This window comes from Salvia splendens, chromosome 4 (assembly GCF_004379255.2).
Source record: "Salvia splendens isolate huo1 chromosome 4, SspV2, whole genome shotgun sequence".
In the NCBI taxonomy this organism is placed as follows: Eukaryota; Viridiplantae; Streptophyta; class Magnoliopsida; order Lamiales; family Lamiaceae; genus Salvia; species Salvia splendens.
Genome location: NC_056035.1, coordinates 25,636,148 through 25,654,681, shown reverse-complemented (window position 1 = coordinate 25,654,681; position 18,534 = coordinate 25,636,148). Strand labels below are relative to the sequence as shown.

General features: G+C 45.7%; 1 pseudogene; it reads left to right on the top strand.

Annotated features, from left to right (window-relative positions):
- The first annotated feature begins 399 nt into the window (after window positions 1–399).
- The window catches only part of LOC121800885, a 75,695-nt pseudogene continuing 57,560 nt past the window's right edge, over window positions 400–18,534 (top strand).

Below are 18,534 nucleotides of genomic sequence, written 5' to 3'. Positions count from 1 at the left end.
GGGTCGGGAAATCAGTATAACAACAGCTCAGGAGGTCAAGGAAACTTTTTCCAGAATCAAGAAAGTGGTCCAAATCTGGGTCCAGGACCAAGTTCTGGCCATTCTAGTTCTAAACCACCAAGGAATCTAGATGATATGGTAAATGATTTAGTCAGTTCTCAACAGCATATGCAGAACAACTTGCAGTCCAACAATGACGTGGTGCATAAGCTCCAGGATGCTCAATTGGAGCAGAAGGCAGCAATGGATATGTTAGCAAAACAAATGTCCCAGATCGGAAAATCTTTGAGCGAGATGCGAGGAAACGAAGGGAAGATTCCTGCCTCAGTAAGGCCGCCAGACAGAGCAAACATCAGTCAAATCATTTTAAGATCTGGACGAGGTTATGAAGGTCCAGCGATGAGAAAAGAGGAAGAAACACCTTCCGTGAAAGACAATGAAAAGAAGGATCTAATTCCTGAGTCCAAGAATTCGGAAGCAGAGAGTTCTAGGAATAGAGATGACCTTCAGGAAGGAGATCTGGAGAAACCATTACTTAGTGAAGCCGAACCATTTTTCCTAGACCTCGAGCCAGGAGTAGAGAATGAATTAGCAAGGGAAGAAACAGGCAAACTTTCAGCTGGAGATTCTATGGGTGCAACGAAACAAGTGAAACCGTTCCCGCACCGAGGAGAGGCTAAGAAGAAGAAGGAAGAGCCGGTGGATTTCATGGATATCTTTGGGAAATTGGAAATCAACTTACCATTCTTGCAAGCTTTGAAATTGCCGGTATTCAGTAAGTTCATCAAGGAATTCATAGCTGGGAAGACCAGACCCAGTGGGAAGATTCTGATTGGAGAGAATGTGTCGGCAGTGATCCAAAAGCGAAGAATGCCCTCGAAATGCACTGATCCAGGTATATTTACCTTACCTATTTCCATCGGTGATGTAAAAATTGAGCATGCCATGTGTGATCTAGGGGCATCGATAAATGTTTTACCGTTTTCCATTTACAAAAAACTGGTAGGAGTAGGGATGGTAGACACAAAGGTGGTAATCCAATTGGCGGATAGGTCATGCATTTGTCCAGAAGCAGTTTTAGAAAATGTTATCGTCAAATTGCATGATTTTCTATATCCGGCCGATTTCCATGTTATTAAAATGAGTGATAATGAATCTGCTGAGTCTAGCGGTGTGCTTCTAGGAAGACCTTTCCTCCGTACCGCTAAGACCATAATTGATGTTTTTAATGGGACCATATGCCTGGACTATAATGGGGAGAAATATACGTTTAGCTTAGATGAGGCAATGAAGAAACCACTAGATGTTGAATGGGAGAATGGGAGCTGATCCAATTATTACTACTGGGACGACCCTTACTTGTGGAGAATGGGAGCTGACCAGGTAATTCGGAGATGCATCCCCGAATGGGAACAGAGGGACGTACTGAATCATTGCCATGCGTTGGCATGTGGAGGTCATTTTGGACCAGGAAGACTGCGAGGAAAGTCCTAGACAGTGGATTTTATTGGCCTTCACTACACAAGGACGCTTTTGAATTCTGTCAAACTATGAAAGGTGCCAGCAAACAGGAGGAATTTCTAAGCGAGATGAAATGCCGCAAGTCCCAGTGATTGTCTGCAAGATTTTCGACGTCTTGGGGATGGACTTCATGGGTCCATTTCCATCTTCATACGGGAATACATTCATACTTGTGGCAGTTGACTATGTTTCAAAATGGATAGAAGCCAAGGCTACCACATCTTGTGAAGGAACTCCAAGTAGGGCAGAGGGTGCTCCTTTTCCAATCCAGGCTCAAGCTAATACCTGGGAAGCTAAAGTTCAAATGGGTCGGCCATACACTGTTGTTAGCCTTCGAGTAAACGGAGCTGTGGAGATTCAGGGCAGTGCCTCAAACTCTACTCCTTTCCTTGTGAATGGTCACCGGGTAAAGGTTTTTAGGGATAATTCTGAGTTGTGCGTAGTGGAGGAAGTGCCACAACGCACACTCTCTGTTATCGCCTAATCGGTCTGATAAGTAAGTGCCTTCGACGAAGTCCTGGGTCAGGTAAATGGAAATGCATTTTCAACCTATACACTAAACCAGGGGACCTCGAAGAGCACTCAATTGAATGTGTAAATAGTTTAATTGCTTTCCTAAATGAAAATATGTCAAACAAAGAAAAAAATTCTCATCTTTCAAAAAAAAAATATTTTCGAAACACTAGACTTCTGAGGGAAATTGTTTTGTCGCATTTTGAATCCTTGACCTAGGATTCTGGCGCTTCATTTTCGTTGTTTTTATCTAAGTATGGTATTGGCGAGAAGAGCGTTTACATGGGGCAGAGAGTTTTAGTTTGGGAGGGAAGTGGTTAAGTTTCGAAATTCAAATTTAACTTTAGGGGAAGGCGTACGTATTGCTGACCTCATGCCTGCAACCACCTACTGCAACCATTCCCGTTCCTATCTGAAAAAAACCTATTTTCCCTCCTTATTATTTATTTCTCAAACCAAATTCTCTCTCACTCTAAAAAAATCCCCAAAACTCTCTCTCGCAATACCCACATTTCTTTAACCCTAATCGGAAGTTTTCTCTCAAGTTATTGAAAAGATTTTGCAGATTCAGGCCATGGAGTATAAATCTGACGCAGGGAAACCCACCACATCTGCCGATTCAAGTGCAGCAACGTTCATGTCAGAATTAATGCAGAAATTCGGCGGTCCAGAAGAGGCGATGAAAGCCTTCACCATGTTTACGACGATGATGGAGAATGCAAAACCTACCGCGTCGACAACCACCGCACCACCACCACCGCCGATTCCGGAAGATCCGACAGTCCAACCTTCTGTTATACATGCAGTAGCCGAACCGTCCACCAGTGCTTCCGAGAAAGACACTGCAGTAGGTGAAGAACAGAGACAGGAGGCAGATCTGGTTGCGGGATTGGAACAAATGGCGATTGGTGATCAAAGGATAGCACCTGTCGTTGAGGGGGGAGCCCCTGTTATTTCTGCAAGTGTTTCGGAGGGGGAAACCCCTGTTTACATTGAGGGGAAAACCCCTGTTTACATTAAGGGGGCGACCCCTAGTTTGTTTGAGGGGGTACAGACCCCTGTTCTTGATGAAGTTTCGGAGCCTAAGGAGAGCAGGCTCGAGTTGGTGATCGATCTGGAAGAAAATCCGGTGGGCGCAGACTCACCGGTGGATAAGAGAGAGGCCAGGCGTAAGGCCCGACAGAACTGGCGGGATGAAATCGAGGATCTCACTATACCGGCGGTGGTGGGAAGCCTAACCCCGGGAACTTAGGGCGTACAAGCAGAGGATACCTGATAAGGCTAATTTCATGCATAGGTCTAGGGCTTTAATTCGTGAAATTTCTGGGTCTAACACACGTTTTAAGCCAGGTGTGAAGATTTTCGCCAGGTCCAGCAAAGGAGGGAGACAGTTGCGTGGACCTAGGAAGAAGGCGAAAGAGTGGACATTATGTGGAAAATTGCTCAACGGAGGAAGCCTCAGAGTTGAAGGGTAGAATAGAGATTTCTACGAAGACTCTAGAAGGTTATGTCCGCGTTTATAAAAGGGAGAAGCATGCACGCTGGAGGGATCTTCTCGGTTGGAGACCTCGAGAACAGCTTGTAGCTTAGTTCACTTTTCACACTTGGGTTCTTTCGTGGGGAGATTCAGGGCGTACTTGGGGTTCACCTCTAGTTTTCATACATTTCGATCTGGTCGTAACACCGTCCTTCTTTAGGGTGAAGAAACAATTTATTTTCCATTTTCGTTTCTGCTGAATTCGCCGAGCTTCGCTGTTCGAAGCTCGGACCTCTTTGTTTTCTGGATATTTCTCTGTTTTTATGCAAGTTTCGTTTTAGCTTATGCCGATTGTGTTGATCTTTGTTTGTTGATTATGTTTACTTGAATTCTGAGTTGGATTGTTGGAGTTGGTTGTTTTCGATGTTGTTTTCTGGATTATTGCAGGTTTGTGGTTGGATCTGGGAGAATGGAGTTTGTTTGTGGATGAATCACGTTTTTAACTTGCTGATGTTGTAAGGCTGTCTGTGATTGTTGGGATTTGGAGTTGATCTGAGCAGATCTGTAAGAATCGGAGTTATGGAGTTGATTTTGCTGGGTGTTGAGTTCGGACGGCTTGGATCCAGAGTGGATTAAGCATTCGACGTGAATCTGAGCCGTGTTGATTTAATTTTATGCCTAGCCTAAGTGTTTTCATTTCATTTCGCCTAGTTTATGTAGATCTGACGTACGTCCGATTCGTAGCAAGTTTTCGGCGTCCTGATTTCTATATTCTGTTCGAATCTAGGAGTATGCTATGTTTCCTTCATTTACGCGTCTGAGTTGGTTAGGAAATTGCATGAGTTTGTTAGTTGCAGCTTTTTCCATACTTACCTTATTTGAATGTCATGGTCCCCACTTTTTAATTCTCTCTGCCTAGTCATATTTAGTCAGTCATTTACACGGTCTAGTGAGTAATTATTTCTTTCGGCGTTAATGTCTGATTTTATAAGTGTTCTGTGTCCTAGGTCTAGCATTTAATTTCCGTGCCTAGGTCTAGTGGTAGTTTAAACCTCAACCCTTTTGCGTGGCAGCAGCCGCTTGTTTCCAGAGTCTCTAAGCACTACTTCACGACTCCATCTTCGTGGGATCGACCCCACTTCCCTATACTAATCCATAGTATTCGGGTTGAGGGATTTAATTTTTGAAGGGGAGTCGAGTGTGTCCAACGACAAAAACACTCTGTGTTCCTTGAGTTCCTGGACCTAGTGATCCAGCGGATTTAAGAAGCGCGGTGTCTTGACCAAGCACTTGCATAGTTTTCCCTGTAAGCAGACGAAGACACGATCCGACTTGTTCCACTTTAAATGGCGCCGTTGCCGGGGATGGAGGGCGTGCTTAGTGTTAGTGTTCAGAGTCTGTGGTGTAAATAATTTTTACTTGTTTTCTTTCTCTTTTGTTTGTAGTTTATGAGCAGAGGCTCAGGATCTACCTACCGGAGCAACTCGTCTGGGAGGAAACACGGCCAGTTTAATTGGCGGGTTAAGGACACAGCCTCTACTGTGACCACCAGATCAGGGTTCACCACAGGAGATCCGTTTCCGAGTGAATTCAGTAGCGACGAATCTTGAACGTCGTCAGGACGCGAAGATCCAGAGTCCCCAACAGAATCAGAAACAAAGTCAGAAACAGGGGAAGCAGAGGAAGTAGTCATGGCGCAGGTAGTAGATCCAGATCCAGAGATCGGCTCTCTCACTGCCCACTTAGATGGAGAGCCAGCACAAGCCATAGTGATGAATCCACGCCAGAGAACTATTGAGATCAAGACAAACGTGCTCGGCATCTTGCCGACGTTCTCTGGGCGTAGAAATGAATGTCCGTATGAGTTCTTAAATGAATTCAGTAAGTTGTGTGGTATTCAGAAGAGGTCGAATGATGCAACAGAGGAGGATTATCGCATACTGGCGATTCCGTTTACCTTGAAGGGGGAAGCTAACACGTGGTTATTAAGGTTTCCCCCGGATTCTATCCGCACATGGAGGGATTTCAAATTGGAGTTCCTAGATTATTTCTTCCCATCCAACAAGACGAATGCACTGAAGAAAGAAATATTAGAGTGTAAGCAGGATTACGACGAATCCTTGAGTCAGTATTGGTCGAGATTTAAGGGGTTGTTGGATGCATGCCCGAACCACCGAATGATAGAGGCAGAGACCTACTCTCTGTTTTACGAAGGAGCGACTCCTGAGTCAAAGGACTTAATGAATTCCTCGAGTGGGGGGAATTTCACAAGAAAGAGGGGAAGTGAAGCAAGGGAAATCCTGGGAAAGTTGATCGACGCTAAGAAGGCGTACGATAACCCTAGGAATGCAGTAAGAAGAGGGTCGGTGCATGCCGTAAGAGAGCAAGAAAATGATAAAGTGGAGGCAAGGATTGATAGGCTCGAGAAGGTTCTTTTGAACGCGATTGAGAAGACGAATCCACTGACTTCACAAGGGAAGGAGAAATCTCCTGGTCCAGGAGATAGTCAAATTCAGCAATATTACGGGACCCAGGAAGGAGATTATCAGGCCTAGGTCAGTGCAATGGGTAGTTGGAATCCCGATGAGAGCTGGAATCCAGGAAGACAGAGAGATGTACCTTGGAGGAATCATCCGAATTTCAGATGGACTGACAATGAGCAGAATCAGCCAGCACCACAACAAAGTTAGCAGTTTGCACCTCAGCCTGAAAGGCAAGGTAACTGGTCAGGAAGGAATCAAGAGGGGCAGGGCAGATGGATCAATCGGAACCAAGGAGACCACTCAAGCTGGGGGAACAGAAATCAGAATAATCAAGGGAACTCTTATGTGCCACCGCACCAAAGGAATTTTCAGAACAATTACCAGGGCCAAGGAAATCAATACAACAACTCTTCAGACGGTCAAGGGAACACTCGTCAGAATCAAGCGAGTGGACCGACTCTGAGTATAGGGCCAGGGTCCAGTCAACCACGAAAGTCACCAAAGAGTATCGATGATATGGTGCACGACCTCGTCAGTTCTCAGCAACATATGCAAAGCAACCTGCAATCAAACAATGACGTAGTGCACAAGCTTCAAGATGCTCAACAGGAGCAAAAGGCAGCCATGGATATGCTGGCTAAACAATTGTCCCAGATAGCCACTTCTTTGAGTGATATGAGGGGAAATGAGGGAAAGATTCCCGTCTCCGTAAGGCCACCAGATAGGGCGAATATAAGTCAGGTTACCTTGAGATCCGGGAAGGCATATGATGGGCCAGTGGTAAGAACGAAGGAAGCGATAAGCCCCAAGGAAGGTAAGGAAGAGGATACAATTCCTAGATCTAGGGACTCAGAAGGAGAACGTTCCTTGGTCAAGGATGACCTTAAGATAGGAGACTTGGAGAAACCCTTGCCTAAGTCAACTGAACCATTCTTCCTCGATCCAGAGCCAGTGTTTGAGAACGAGGCAGTAAGGGAGGAGACTGGAGCATTCTCAGCCGAAGGCTCTCCAGGAGCAGGAAAACGACTGAAGCCTTTCCCAAGCCGGGGGAAGCTAAGAAAAAGAAGGAAGAGCCGGTGGATTTCATGGACATTTTTGGGAAACTAGAAATTAATCTACCATTCCTGCAGGCCTTGAAATTGCCGGTGTTTAGCAAGTTCATCAAGCAATTTATAGCTGGAAAGGCTAGACCCAGTGGGAAAATTTTGATAGGCGAGAATGTCTCGGCAGTGATTCAGAAGCGGAGGATGCCTTCAAAATGCAGTGATCCAGGTATGTTTACCTTACCCATCTCTATTGGTGATGTGAAAATCGAGCATGCTATGTGTGATTTAGGTGCGTCGATAAATGTGTTACCACTGTCTATATACAAGAAGTTAGTAGGGGTAGGCATGATGGACACGAAAGTTGTGATCCAATTGGCAGACATGTCATGCATTTGTCCTGAAGGAGTGCTTGAGAATGTGATAGTGAAGGTACATGATTTCTTGTACCCAGCTGATTTCCATGTGATTAGGATGAGTGATAATGAGTCTGCAGAGTCTGGCGGAGTACTTCTAGGGAGACCTTTCCTGCGTACCGCTAAAACTATCATTGATGTTTTGACGGTACTATCTGCCTTGATTACAAAGGGGAGAAATATACATTCAGCATAGATGAGGCAATGAAAAGACCTCTTGACGTTGAAAATTTGCATGCTATAGATGTTATTAACCCCTTGGTCCAGGAATATCTTGAGACAGAGTTAATGCAGGAACAGATCGAGAATTCTGAGATGAGTCATGCCATTGATAGAGAAGTAGCCAGTTGGTGTCAAGCGATGAACACAAGTGAGTTATCGGATGAGGAACTAGCGGAAGCAATTCTGGAATTCTGTTCAAGTCCGGAGCTAGCTAGGTCAAGGAAGACATCTTATGTGGCGAGCATGGACAGTTCTATTGAGTCTAAGAAGGGAATGACAACAGAACAAAACCCCTTGCCCCAGGAAAAAGATGTCCCCAAGAAAGATTTGAAAACACTTCCACCTGGGCTCAAGTATGCATATCTGGAGGAGAACGAAAACTTCCCGGTGATTATTAACACCAGCTTGACCGAGGGACAAGAAGAGGAACTGCTGAATGTAATCAGGAGAAACAAGAAAGCCATTGGGTGGACGCTCTCTGACTTGGTTGGAATCAGTCCAGATATGTGCATGCATCACATTCGTTTAGAAGAAAGAGCAAAGGCCTGTAGGGATCCGCAACGCAAGTTGAATCCGAACATGAGGGAAGAAGTGCTGAAGGAAGTATTGAAGCTGCTATCCCTAGGAATCATATATTCCATACCAGACAGTGAATGGGTTAGTCCCATACATATGGTACCCAAGAAGTCAGGTATACAGGTAGTTAAGAACGATAAAAATGAATTGGTCCCCACTCGACTTGTTACTGGGTGGAGGATGTGTATTGACTACCGGAAGCTGAACGAGGCTACTAAGAAGGATCACTTCCCGTTACCTTTCATTGACCAGATGTTGGAGAGGCTGGCGGGCAAGCAATATTTCTGTTTCCTGGACGGATATAGTGGGTATTTTCAAATCTATGTGGATTCTGAGGATCAAGAGAAGACAAGTTTCACGTGTCCCTTTGGACGTATGCTTATAGGAGGATGCCGTTTGGTCTCTGCAATGCGCCAGGGACTTTTCAGCGGTTTATGATGAGTATTTTCTTGGATCTCCTAGAGGATTGCATTGAGATTTTTATGGATGACTTCACGGTGTACGAGAATTCATTTGACTCGTGTTTGGCAAGTTTGGATATAGTGCTGAGGAGGTGCCAGGAAAAGCATTTGGTTTTGAATTTCGAGAAATGCCACTTTATGGTCCCTGAAGGAATTGTCCTAGGGCATGTGGTATCGGAAAGAGGCATACAGGTAGATCAAGCAAAAATCGATGTCATCTCAAAACTGCCTTACCCGTCGAATCAGAAAGAGGTGAGAGGATTCCTAGGGCATGCAGGATTTTATAGGAGGTTTATAAAGGATTTTGCGAGGATTGCTCAACCACTCACTCACTTACTGCACAACGATGTGGAGTTTGTGTTCGATGAGGAGTGCAAAAAGGCTTTTCAGTTGTTGAAAGATAGACTAATATCTGCCCCCATTATTAGAGCGCCCGACTGGAATCTACCCTTTGAAATTTTGTGTGATGCAAGCGACTATGCCGTGGGAGCGGTGTTAGGTCAAAGAATTGATGGAAAAAGCTATGTGATCTTTTATGCATCCAAAACACTGAATCAAGCTCAAAAGAATTATGACACCACCGAAAAACAAAATGCTGGCGGTGGTATACTCATTTGAGAAGTTTCGCCCGTACTTGCTGGGGTCGAAGGTGATCGTTTTCACGGACCACGTAGCTATTAAGTACTTGCTGGCAAAGAAGGAGTCTAAACCAAGATTAATCCGTTGGGTATTACTTTTACAAGAATTCGATTGGGAAGTTAAGGACAAGAAAGGAACTGAGAACAAGGTGGCTAACCACCTAAGTCGTATTTTTCAAGGGGAGACCGAGGAAGCAATTCCAGATGCATTCCCCGAGGAACATTTGTACTATCTGGAAGAATTTCCTAGACCCATCAATTGGGAAAAGCTCATGGCATTAATAGGTCCAGGGGATGCCGAGAAAGGGAAATGTCAGACAAATGCTGAGCCATGGTTCGCGGACCTGGCAAATTACTTAGTCACTGGAGAGGTGCCCAGTTCCCAAGTAATCTCCCGGGCCCAGAAGATGAAATTGAAGAGCGAGGCCAAGTACTATTTCTGGGACGACCCGTATTTGTTACAAATGGGAGCCGACCAAGTAATCCGGAGGTGTATCCCGGAGTGGGAACAGAGGGATGTGCTGAATCATTGTCATGCCCTAGTGTGTGGAGGTCACTTTGGACCTAGGAAGACCGCAAGGAAGGTGTTGGACAGTGGGTTTTACTGGCCTACGTTGAATAAGGATGCTTTTGAATTTTGTCAGAACTGTGTGAGGTGTCAACAGACCGGGGGAATCTCCAGGAGGGACGAAATGCCACAAGTTCCCATAATTGTATGTGAGATCTTTGATGTCTGGGGGATGGACTTCATGGGTCCATTTCCGTCTTCATACCGGAACACCTACATACTTGTGGCAGTGGATTATGTTTCGAAGTGGATAGAGGCAAAAGCAACCACATCGTGTGAAGCTAAAGAGGTAGAGAAGTTCCTTAGAGCTAACATTTTCAACATGTACGGAGTGCCCAGAGCTATAATATCTGACAATGGGACACATTTCTGCAACCGGACTATTGAAGCTCTAATGAGAATGTACGGAGTTCACCATCGCCTTTCCACACCATACCATCCTCAATCCAACGGCCAAGCAGAAATATCAAACAAAGAAATCAAAGCGATCCTGGAAAAGACGGTGAATCCGTCGAGGAAAGACTGGAGCAAGAGAATTGATGATGCATTATGGGCATACATAACAGCATATAAAACACCCATTGGAATGTCTCCTTACAGGTTAGTATTCGGCAAGATGTGTCACCTACCGGTGGAAATTGAGCACAGGGCGTACTGGGCGGTCAAAGAGATTAATATGAATCCTCGAGCTTGTGAGGGAGAGAGGAAACTGCAGCTCCAGGAGTTGGAAGAATTGCGACTTGAGTCTTACGAGTCAGCAATGTGGTACAAGGAAAAGACCAAGTTGTGGCATGATAAAAATCTCCGGACCAAGGAACTACAAGTTGGGCAGAAGGTTCTCTTGTTCCAGTCCCGACTCAAGTTAATGTCCGGTAAGCTAAAATCCAAATGGATTGGGCCGTACATTGTTGTGAGTTTGCGTGCAAATGGAGCAGTAGAGATCCAGGGAAGTTTTTCAAACTCTACTCCTTTTCTTGTCAATGGTCATAGGGTAAAGGTATTTAGGGATAACTCGGAGATGTGTGTAGTGGACGATATGCCATTACGCGCACTCCCTGAATTCGCCTAATCAGTATGGGAAGTGAGTGTTCTTAAAAGCTCTCCTAGGTCCAGTATTCAAGGAATTTTTACCATACCCTGACCCAGGAAATCTTGAGAACACTTGAACATAAATTGTAAATATTTAATCGCTTTCTTTAAATCAAGAAAAAACCAAACAAACTCAGAAAAAAAATAATAATAATCTTCCAAAAATATTTTTGAAATACTAGAATCCTTAGGAATGTTTTTGATATTGTCATATCCTAGAAAAGGGGAGTCAGGCGTTTCAGTTTTTTTGTTTAATGTTTTTCCTAAGTATGGTTTCGCAGAAGGAATTTGCTAGCGTCATGCCTGCAACCGCCTACAAACCGTTTCTCTACATCCAAAATTCCCCAAATTTCTCTCTAGGTTTTCTTTCTCTAACCCTAATCAAAGAAATTTCTGTCCAAGTTTTTGTCAAAACTTCTACAGAATTCTTCATGGATAACAAGCAGAGTATCGGAAACACTTCAGGATCCGCCGATTCAAGTGCGGCGGCGTTTATGGCAGATATACTACAAAAATTTGGGGGGCCAGACAAGGCAATGGAGGTGTTTGCCATGTTCGCGGCGGTAATGGAGAAATCTATACCAGCCGTTTTGACATCTGCCGTATCACAACCGGAAACTTCAGGGGTTTCAACACCCAAACCGGTGGCTGCCGCAGAACCCACCCCCGCTGTACCAGAAGAAGCCGTCACTGTTCAAGAACCAACCGCCGCAGAAACTCGCGAAGAAGAAGCAGATCTGACCGCGGGGTTGGAGTTGTTGGCCGTAAGTGAACCCAGGTTAAGTTCTGTCACTGAGGAGGTAAATCCTGTTATTGCCACTGTGATATTTGCTGAGAATGAAACCCTGAATGCATCTGTGGGTATAGATCTTTCTGCGGCTGTAGGAGTTACAGAGGGGGAAACCCTTGTTTTGGAAGAATTTGCTATGGGGGAAACCCTTGTTGTTGATAGTAATGTTTCAGAAGTGGTTGGGGGGCCGAAGCCCAAATTGGTGAGAAAGATGTCAGGGAAGGGGAAACCCCTGAGAAGTCTGAGGGGACAGAAACCCCTGTTTACATTTCGGGGGCAACCCCATTGTTGAACAAGGAGGGAGAGGCCCTCGATGCTGAGAATGCTCAAGAACCCGTCGATGTCGGGTTGAATTTGCTCGTAGACCTGACGGGGGACACCAATTCGCTAGTAAATCCGAGGGAGGAGCGAAGACAGGCTCGTCGGAGTCTGCTTGATGAGATATATGAAACCGTTCCACAGACAGAAGAAGGATCGCTGAGTCTAGAGACTGCGGCTCCTGAGCAGGTAAACTCTCCTAGACCTACTGATGGGGAGAGTGAGAGGAGGAGCGCAGACACGCGGTCGAGAGGAAGAGGAAGGGGAAGCAGATTGCTCCTTCCTCGACCAAGAAAGCAAAAGGGAAGTCCGCTGACCACTCTCCCTCTCCACCTGCTAAAGTACCGTCCGATGCCGAATCGGAAAGCCCTAATGAGTCTAGTGACTCCGAGGAAGAACAAGAAGTGGAGCTCAATTTTGAGCCGAAAGAAATCTGGATCACTAAGGAACTGCTGAACGCGATGGGGAAGTTTGAGGACCCAAAACGTACAGCAATATATGCGGAGAAGAGTGCCGTGGGGAAATATGCCAAATCTGGGAAGATGTACGATTCGGCCGAGCTTAAGGGGATCTCAAGCAATGACGATTTTCGGGGGTATATAGGGGCAATCGGCTTTGACTGGTTGCTAAAGCATAGCACCATTGAGGTGCCGATAGACGTGGCGCGGGAATTTTTCTAGACTTTCCGGTTTAAATCCACCACCGACTTGGATGCCGATTCCATTAACTTCAGGCTCTTCAATGAAGAGCATGTGATGAGCGTTAGGGAGTGGACTCTATGGATGGGTGTGTTGACGCGTACAGAAGATGATGAAGGATTATGGAATGAGAGAATGGTCGGCCCACCAAAGCTCACACCAGGTTTCAAAGCGCAGAGCGCATGGGAGTTCTTGACTCACCCGAGGGTGGGTCAATTTAAAACTAGTTCCTCGAAGGCTCACCATATCGAAGACAGGGTTCTGAGGTTCGCCCAAACCTTCATTAGCTACAATCTGATGGGCACAGCCAACACCGCCTTGACAACCGCCGACTTATACTTTACCTGGTGCATGGCCACGGGTGTACGTGTCCACTTGGGTTACTGGTTAGCTCAAGCCTGCCACCAAGTAACTGCCAACCCCTCCCGACATCTATACACATGCCACCTTCTGGGGGCTTATTTGCAGCGCAATGTGATCATGAAGATCCACAAGGCTTGCCGGGAAGTGAAGATGTGTCTACCCCCCTAGGTTTTCAATATGGAGTACTTCTTCAACTAGGGGCTGCTAATCATGCACAAGAGGGATGTCTGTTTTTACGAAGTTGGTAAGTCGGAGGCCCAGATCAAACAGTAACAAGGGGTGGCGGGAGTGAAGAACGTTGCTGACGTGGGTGAAGCCAGGAAGCCAGTCGTGGAAGTGGACGCAATGAGGAAGGAAGTCAGCTGGATGAGATCCGAGATTCAAAAGGTGATGGAAGGGATAGTGGCCCTGCGGGGTAAAGAAAAGGACAGTGGTGAAGCTGAGAGAGTAAGGAAGGAAGTTGCATGAGTACGAACGGAAATGGAAGGAATGAGAACGGAGGTTCGGAAGGTTAGGGAGGAAATGGTAGCCCTCAAGGGGCGCATTTCTGATCTGGTGGTAATGTCGTCCCGATGTACTGAGAAGATGATGGAGGGTGTCGCGTTAATAATGACAATGATGAAGTGGTTGCGCGAGAAATTCCCAGACGCACCAATGTTACTTCCTGGACCTAGTGGCGGACCCAAGGCGCCAAGTCCAGGAGATCTATCTATCCGGAAGCAGCCACAAGTCACCAAGCCTCTAATCACCCCATCCTCTACTAGACCCATGACCTTGAAGAAGACCGTACCCGGACAGACAGAAGAGAGGAAAGAGAAGCTGGAGTCGCCGGCAAGAAAGAAAGCTAAGGTGACCCAACAGGCCGTGCCGCCCAAGTCTGGCTCCCGAGGGGGCCAGGCACCGAATTAATCCTCCCAGCCCAAGTAACTTTTACTTTTTTTTTCTTTCATTGCTTTCTGTTTTTGCTTTCTGTTTTAATTTTCTGTGCCAGTATGCTTGTTCTGTACATATGCGTTACTACTTCCCCCACTTAGCCCAATTCCTGGTCTAAGTGTGAGAAGGGGTTGAACTGTTTTGCATGTTTGGTTTTAGTTGTTGTGCTTTCTCCCACTTAGCCCGGTGTACGGTCTAAGTGTGAGAAGTTTGTTTATTTTGGCATGTTGTTTGTCTGTTTTGTGTTCTGTTTGTACTTCCCTATTTCCCCCCTCCACTAGGATAGCTTGGGGACAAGCTTGAGTGAAGTGGGAGGGGGAGGGAATAGGTGCAGAATGTGAATGTGAGTCTTATAGTTTTTTTAGTTTTGTCTGTGTGTTACGTGCTGCATGAGCTAGTGGATACAATAAGGCAGAAAAATTCCCTTAGTAAGAGCGATTGAAGATAGGATACACGTCAACTTTGATGCCATTTTCCTTAATAAACTTAAAACGGTTTGGATGAAGTGAGGACGATAGAGGATACCTTAGATAACCTAGCTGTGCAGCCCTACTATAAAGTGAGTTATAAGCCTAAACACTTTGAGCTAACTTGTAACAAATGGGCAACCACTTGATGCTTAGGGAGTAGAGTATAAAGGAGAAAAAAAAGGGTTTTTGGAGGTATAAGCTGGACGAAGTCCAGGAAAAGGAGGTATAAGCTGGACGAAGTCCAGGAAATGGAGGTATAAGCTGGACGAAGTCCAGGGGGAAAATAAAAAGAGGAAAAAAGAAGCTTAATTATCTAAGGGCAGGAAGTAAAAATTACCTGACCCAGGAAATATTTGCCTGACCCAGGAAAAAAGAGGAGATGATAAAAAGGAGAAACTCTCATAACCCAACGCATCAGTGGTGTAACTTTAACTCTGGAGCGTTTTTGATCCTAACATCCCTGGTGAGGAATGAGTAATCGAGCGAACCTAACCGCTAGGGAATCCATAGGTTTCTTGACAAACTGACGAACCGTTTGGGTTGACGAAGGAAGAAGGAGGATTTGGAGACTGTAGACGATCCGAGAGAACTTAAGCTTGTGGGGACAGTCGCCTAAAAGTTGAAACTAGTGCATGTTTATGTGTTGTGTTTTGTGTTCTTTGTGTGTTATTTTCTTTTCTGAGTCTGTAAGTTTTCTAGGTCTAGGTTTTTGTTTTTGTTAGATCTTGTTTATAGAGTCGTTCTTGGGAACCGTGCATTGAAATTTGTCTTATTTCATTTTCTTGTCTTTCATACTTGAGGACAAGCATGGTTTAAGTGTGAGCAGTTTGATAAGGCTAATTTCATGCATAGGTCTAGGGCTTTAATTCATGAAATTTCTGGTTCTAACACACATTTTAAGCCAGGTGTGTGAAGATTTTCGCCAGGTCCAGCAAAGGAGGGAGACAGTTGCGTGGACCTAGGAAGAAGGCGAAAGAGTGGACATTATGCGGAAAATTGCTCGACGGAGGAAGCCTCAGAGTTGAAGGGTAGAATAGAGATTTCTATGAAGTCTCTAGTAGGTTATGTCCGCGTCTATAAAAGGGAAAAGCATGCACGCTGGAGGGATCTTCTCGGTTGGAGACCTCGAGAACAGCTTGTAGCTTAGTAGACTTTTTCACACACTTGGGTTCTTTCGTGGGGAGATTCAGGGCGTACTTGGGGTTCACCTCTAGTTTTCATACATTTCGATCTGGTCATAACACCGTCTTTCTTTAGGGCGAAGAAACAATTTATTTTCTATTTTCGTTTCTGCTAAATTCGCCGAGCTTCGCTGTTCGAAGCTCGGATCTCTTTGTTTTCTGGATATTTCTCTGTTTTTATGCAAGTTTCGTTTTAGCTTATGTCGATTGTGTTGATCTTTGTTTGTTGATTATGTTTACTTGAATTCTGAGTTGGATTGTTGGAGTTGGTTGTTTTCGAGGTTGTTTTCTGGATTATTGCAGGTTCGTGGTTGGATCTGGGAGAATGGAGTTTGTTTGTGGATGAATCGGGTTTTTAATTTGCTGATGTTGTAAGGCTGTCTGTGATTGTTGGGATTTGGAGTTGATCTGAGCAGATCTGTAAGAATCGGAGTTATGGAGTTGATTTTGCTGGGTGTTGAGTTCGGATGGCTTGGATCCGGAGTGGATTAAGCATTCGACGTGAATATGAGCCGTGTTGATTTAATTTTATGCCTAGCCTACGTGTTTTCATTTCATTTCGCCTAGTTATGTAGATCTGACGTACGTCCGATTCGTAGCAAGTTTCCGGCGTCCTGATTTCTATATTCTGTTCGAATCTAGGAGTATGCTATGTTTCCTTCATTTACGCGTCTGAGTTGGTTAGGAAATTGCATGAGTTTGTTAGTTGCAGTTTTTTCCGTACTTACCTTATTTGAATGTCATGGTCCCCAGTTTTTAATTCTCTCTGCCTAGTCATATTTAGTCAGTCATTTACACGGTCTAGTGAGTAATTGTTTCTTTCGGCATTAATGTCTGATTTTATAAGTGTTCTGTGTCCTAGGTCTAGCATTTAATTTCCGTGCCTAGGTCTAGTGGTAGTTTAAACCTCAACCCTTTTGCGTGGCAGCAGCCGCTTGTTTCCAGAGTCTCTAAGCACTACTTCACGACTCCATCTTCGTGGGATCGACCCCACTTCCCTATACTAATCCATAGTATTCGGGTTGAGGGATTTAATTTTTGAAGGGGAGTCGAGTGTGTCCAACGACAAAAACACTCTGTGTTCCTTGAGTTCCTGGACCTAGTGATCCAGCGGATTTAAAAAGCGCGGTGTCTTAACCAAGCACTTGCATAGTTTTCCCTGTAAGCACACGAAGACACGATCCGACTTGTTCCACTTCAATACCCCTAGGTCTGGAGGCGAAGAAGACGAAGCAGAGGAGCGCCGCCTGGAGGCAGAGCGAAAAAGGAAAGGCAAACATGCTGCTACTTCCCGGGTCAAGAAGTCCAAGCGGACTAAGGAGGACAAAACTGTGGAAGCTCAACTCCCAGCCCCTACTAAAGTGCCATTCGCCATGGAACCAGTCGGGCCTCCTTCGTCTAGTGAATCCGAGGAGGAAGAAGTGGATGAGCCTGAGGAAGAAGTGGATGAGCCTGAGGAAGAGTTGAACTTTGAGCCAGCGGAAGTTTGGATAACGAAAGGGTTGTTGGAAGCCATGGGAAGGTTTGAGGATCCCAAGAGAACGGCGACTTATAAGGAACGATGTAGTTCGGGAAAGCTAGCAAAGTCCAGAAAATGGTATGTTCGAGAGGAATTGGAGGAGATAGATTCCGACGAGAAGTTTCGTCAGTACATTGGCGCCATAGGGTTCGATTGGCTTCTTAAGCATAGTGACGCGGAAGTGCCAACAGTACTTGCCCGGGTGTTTTTCTCCACCTTCTGCCTGAAGCCCACCACTGATTTGGATGCAGATTCAATTACCTTTCGCCTTTTTATTGAAGAACATGAAATGAGTCTTAGAGAATGGTCCCTCAGGATGGGCTTGTTCACGCGTGCAGAGGATGAGGACGGTATCTGGAATGAGCGCGTGGTGGAACCACCGAAGTACACGCCCGAATTCAAGCCGCAATCTACTTGGGAGTTTGTTACGCATCCGAAAGTGGGGCAGTTCAAGACTAGCTACTCGAAAGCCTTCCATATCGACAACCGAATCCTGCGCCTCGCTCAGACGTTCATTAGCTACAACTTGATGGGGACCGCCAATTCTGCTTTGACCACAGCCGACCTTTATTTCACATGGTGCATGGCCAAGGGCGTAAAGGCGCATCTGGGCTATTGGTTAGCCCAGGCCTGCCATCAGATGGCAGCAAATCCCTCCCGTCACATGTACATATGTCACCTTCTAGGTGTCTACCTCCAGCGCAACTCAATTATGAAGATTGTCAAGTCTGCGCCTGAGGTAGTGATGTGCGAGCCTCCAGAGCTTTTCAGTGTGGATTACTTTTTCAACTAAGGCTTGTTATACATGTCTGGGAAGGATGTTTGTTTTTATGAGGCCGGTCGAGCGGAACCCCTAGTTAAGCCAGAACAGGATGTTGTCGAAGCTGTTGCCAATGTTGAGTACGGGGAGATGAAAAAGGAAGTGGGTGTGATGCAAACAGAGCTCAGTGACGTCCGGAAGGAGATGACCGAGATGAGGAAAGAACTCGGCGGTGTCAGGGAGGAGATGCAGGCCCTCAAAGGGCGCATCACTGTTTTGGTGGGAAAGTCATCTACACAGAACGATCGTATGGCGGACGCCGTCAACCTGATTATGATGATGACAAAGTGGCTGAAGGAGAAATTTCCCGAGCCCCAAATGAAATTGCCTGCTGGACCTATCAGTGTGCCCAAGCAGCCAGGGCAAGAAAGTTCTTCCATCCAGCAGCCCCCACCAGCGTCCAAGCCCTTGACAGCCCTGTCTGCATCGAAGCCC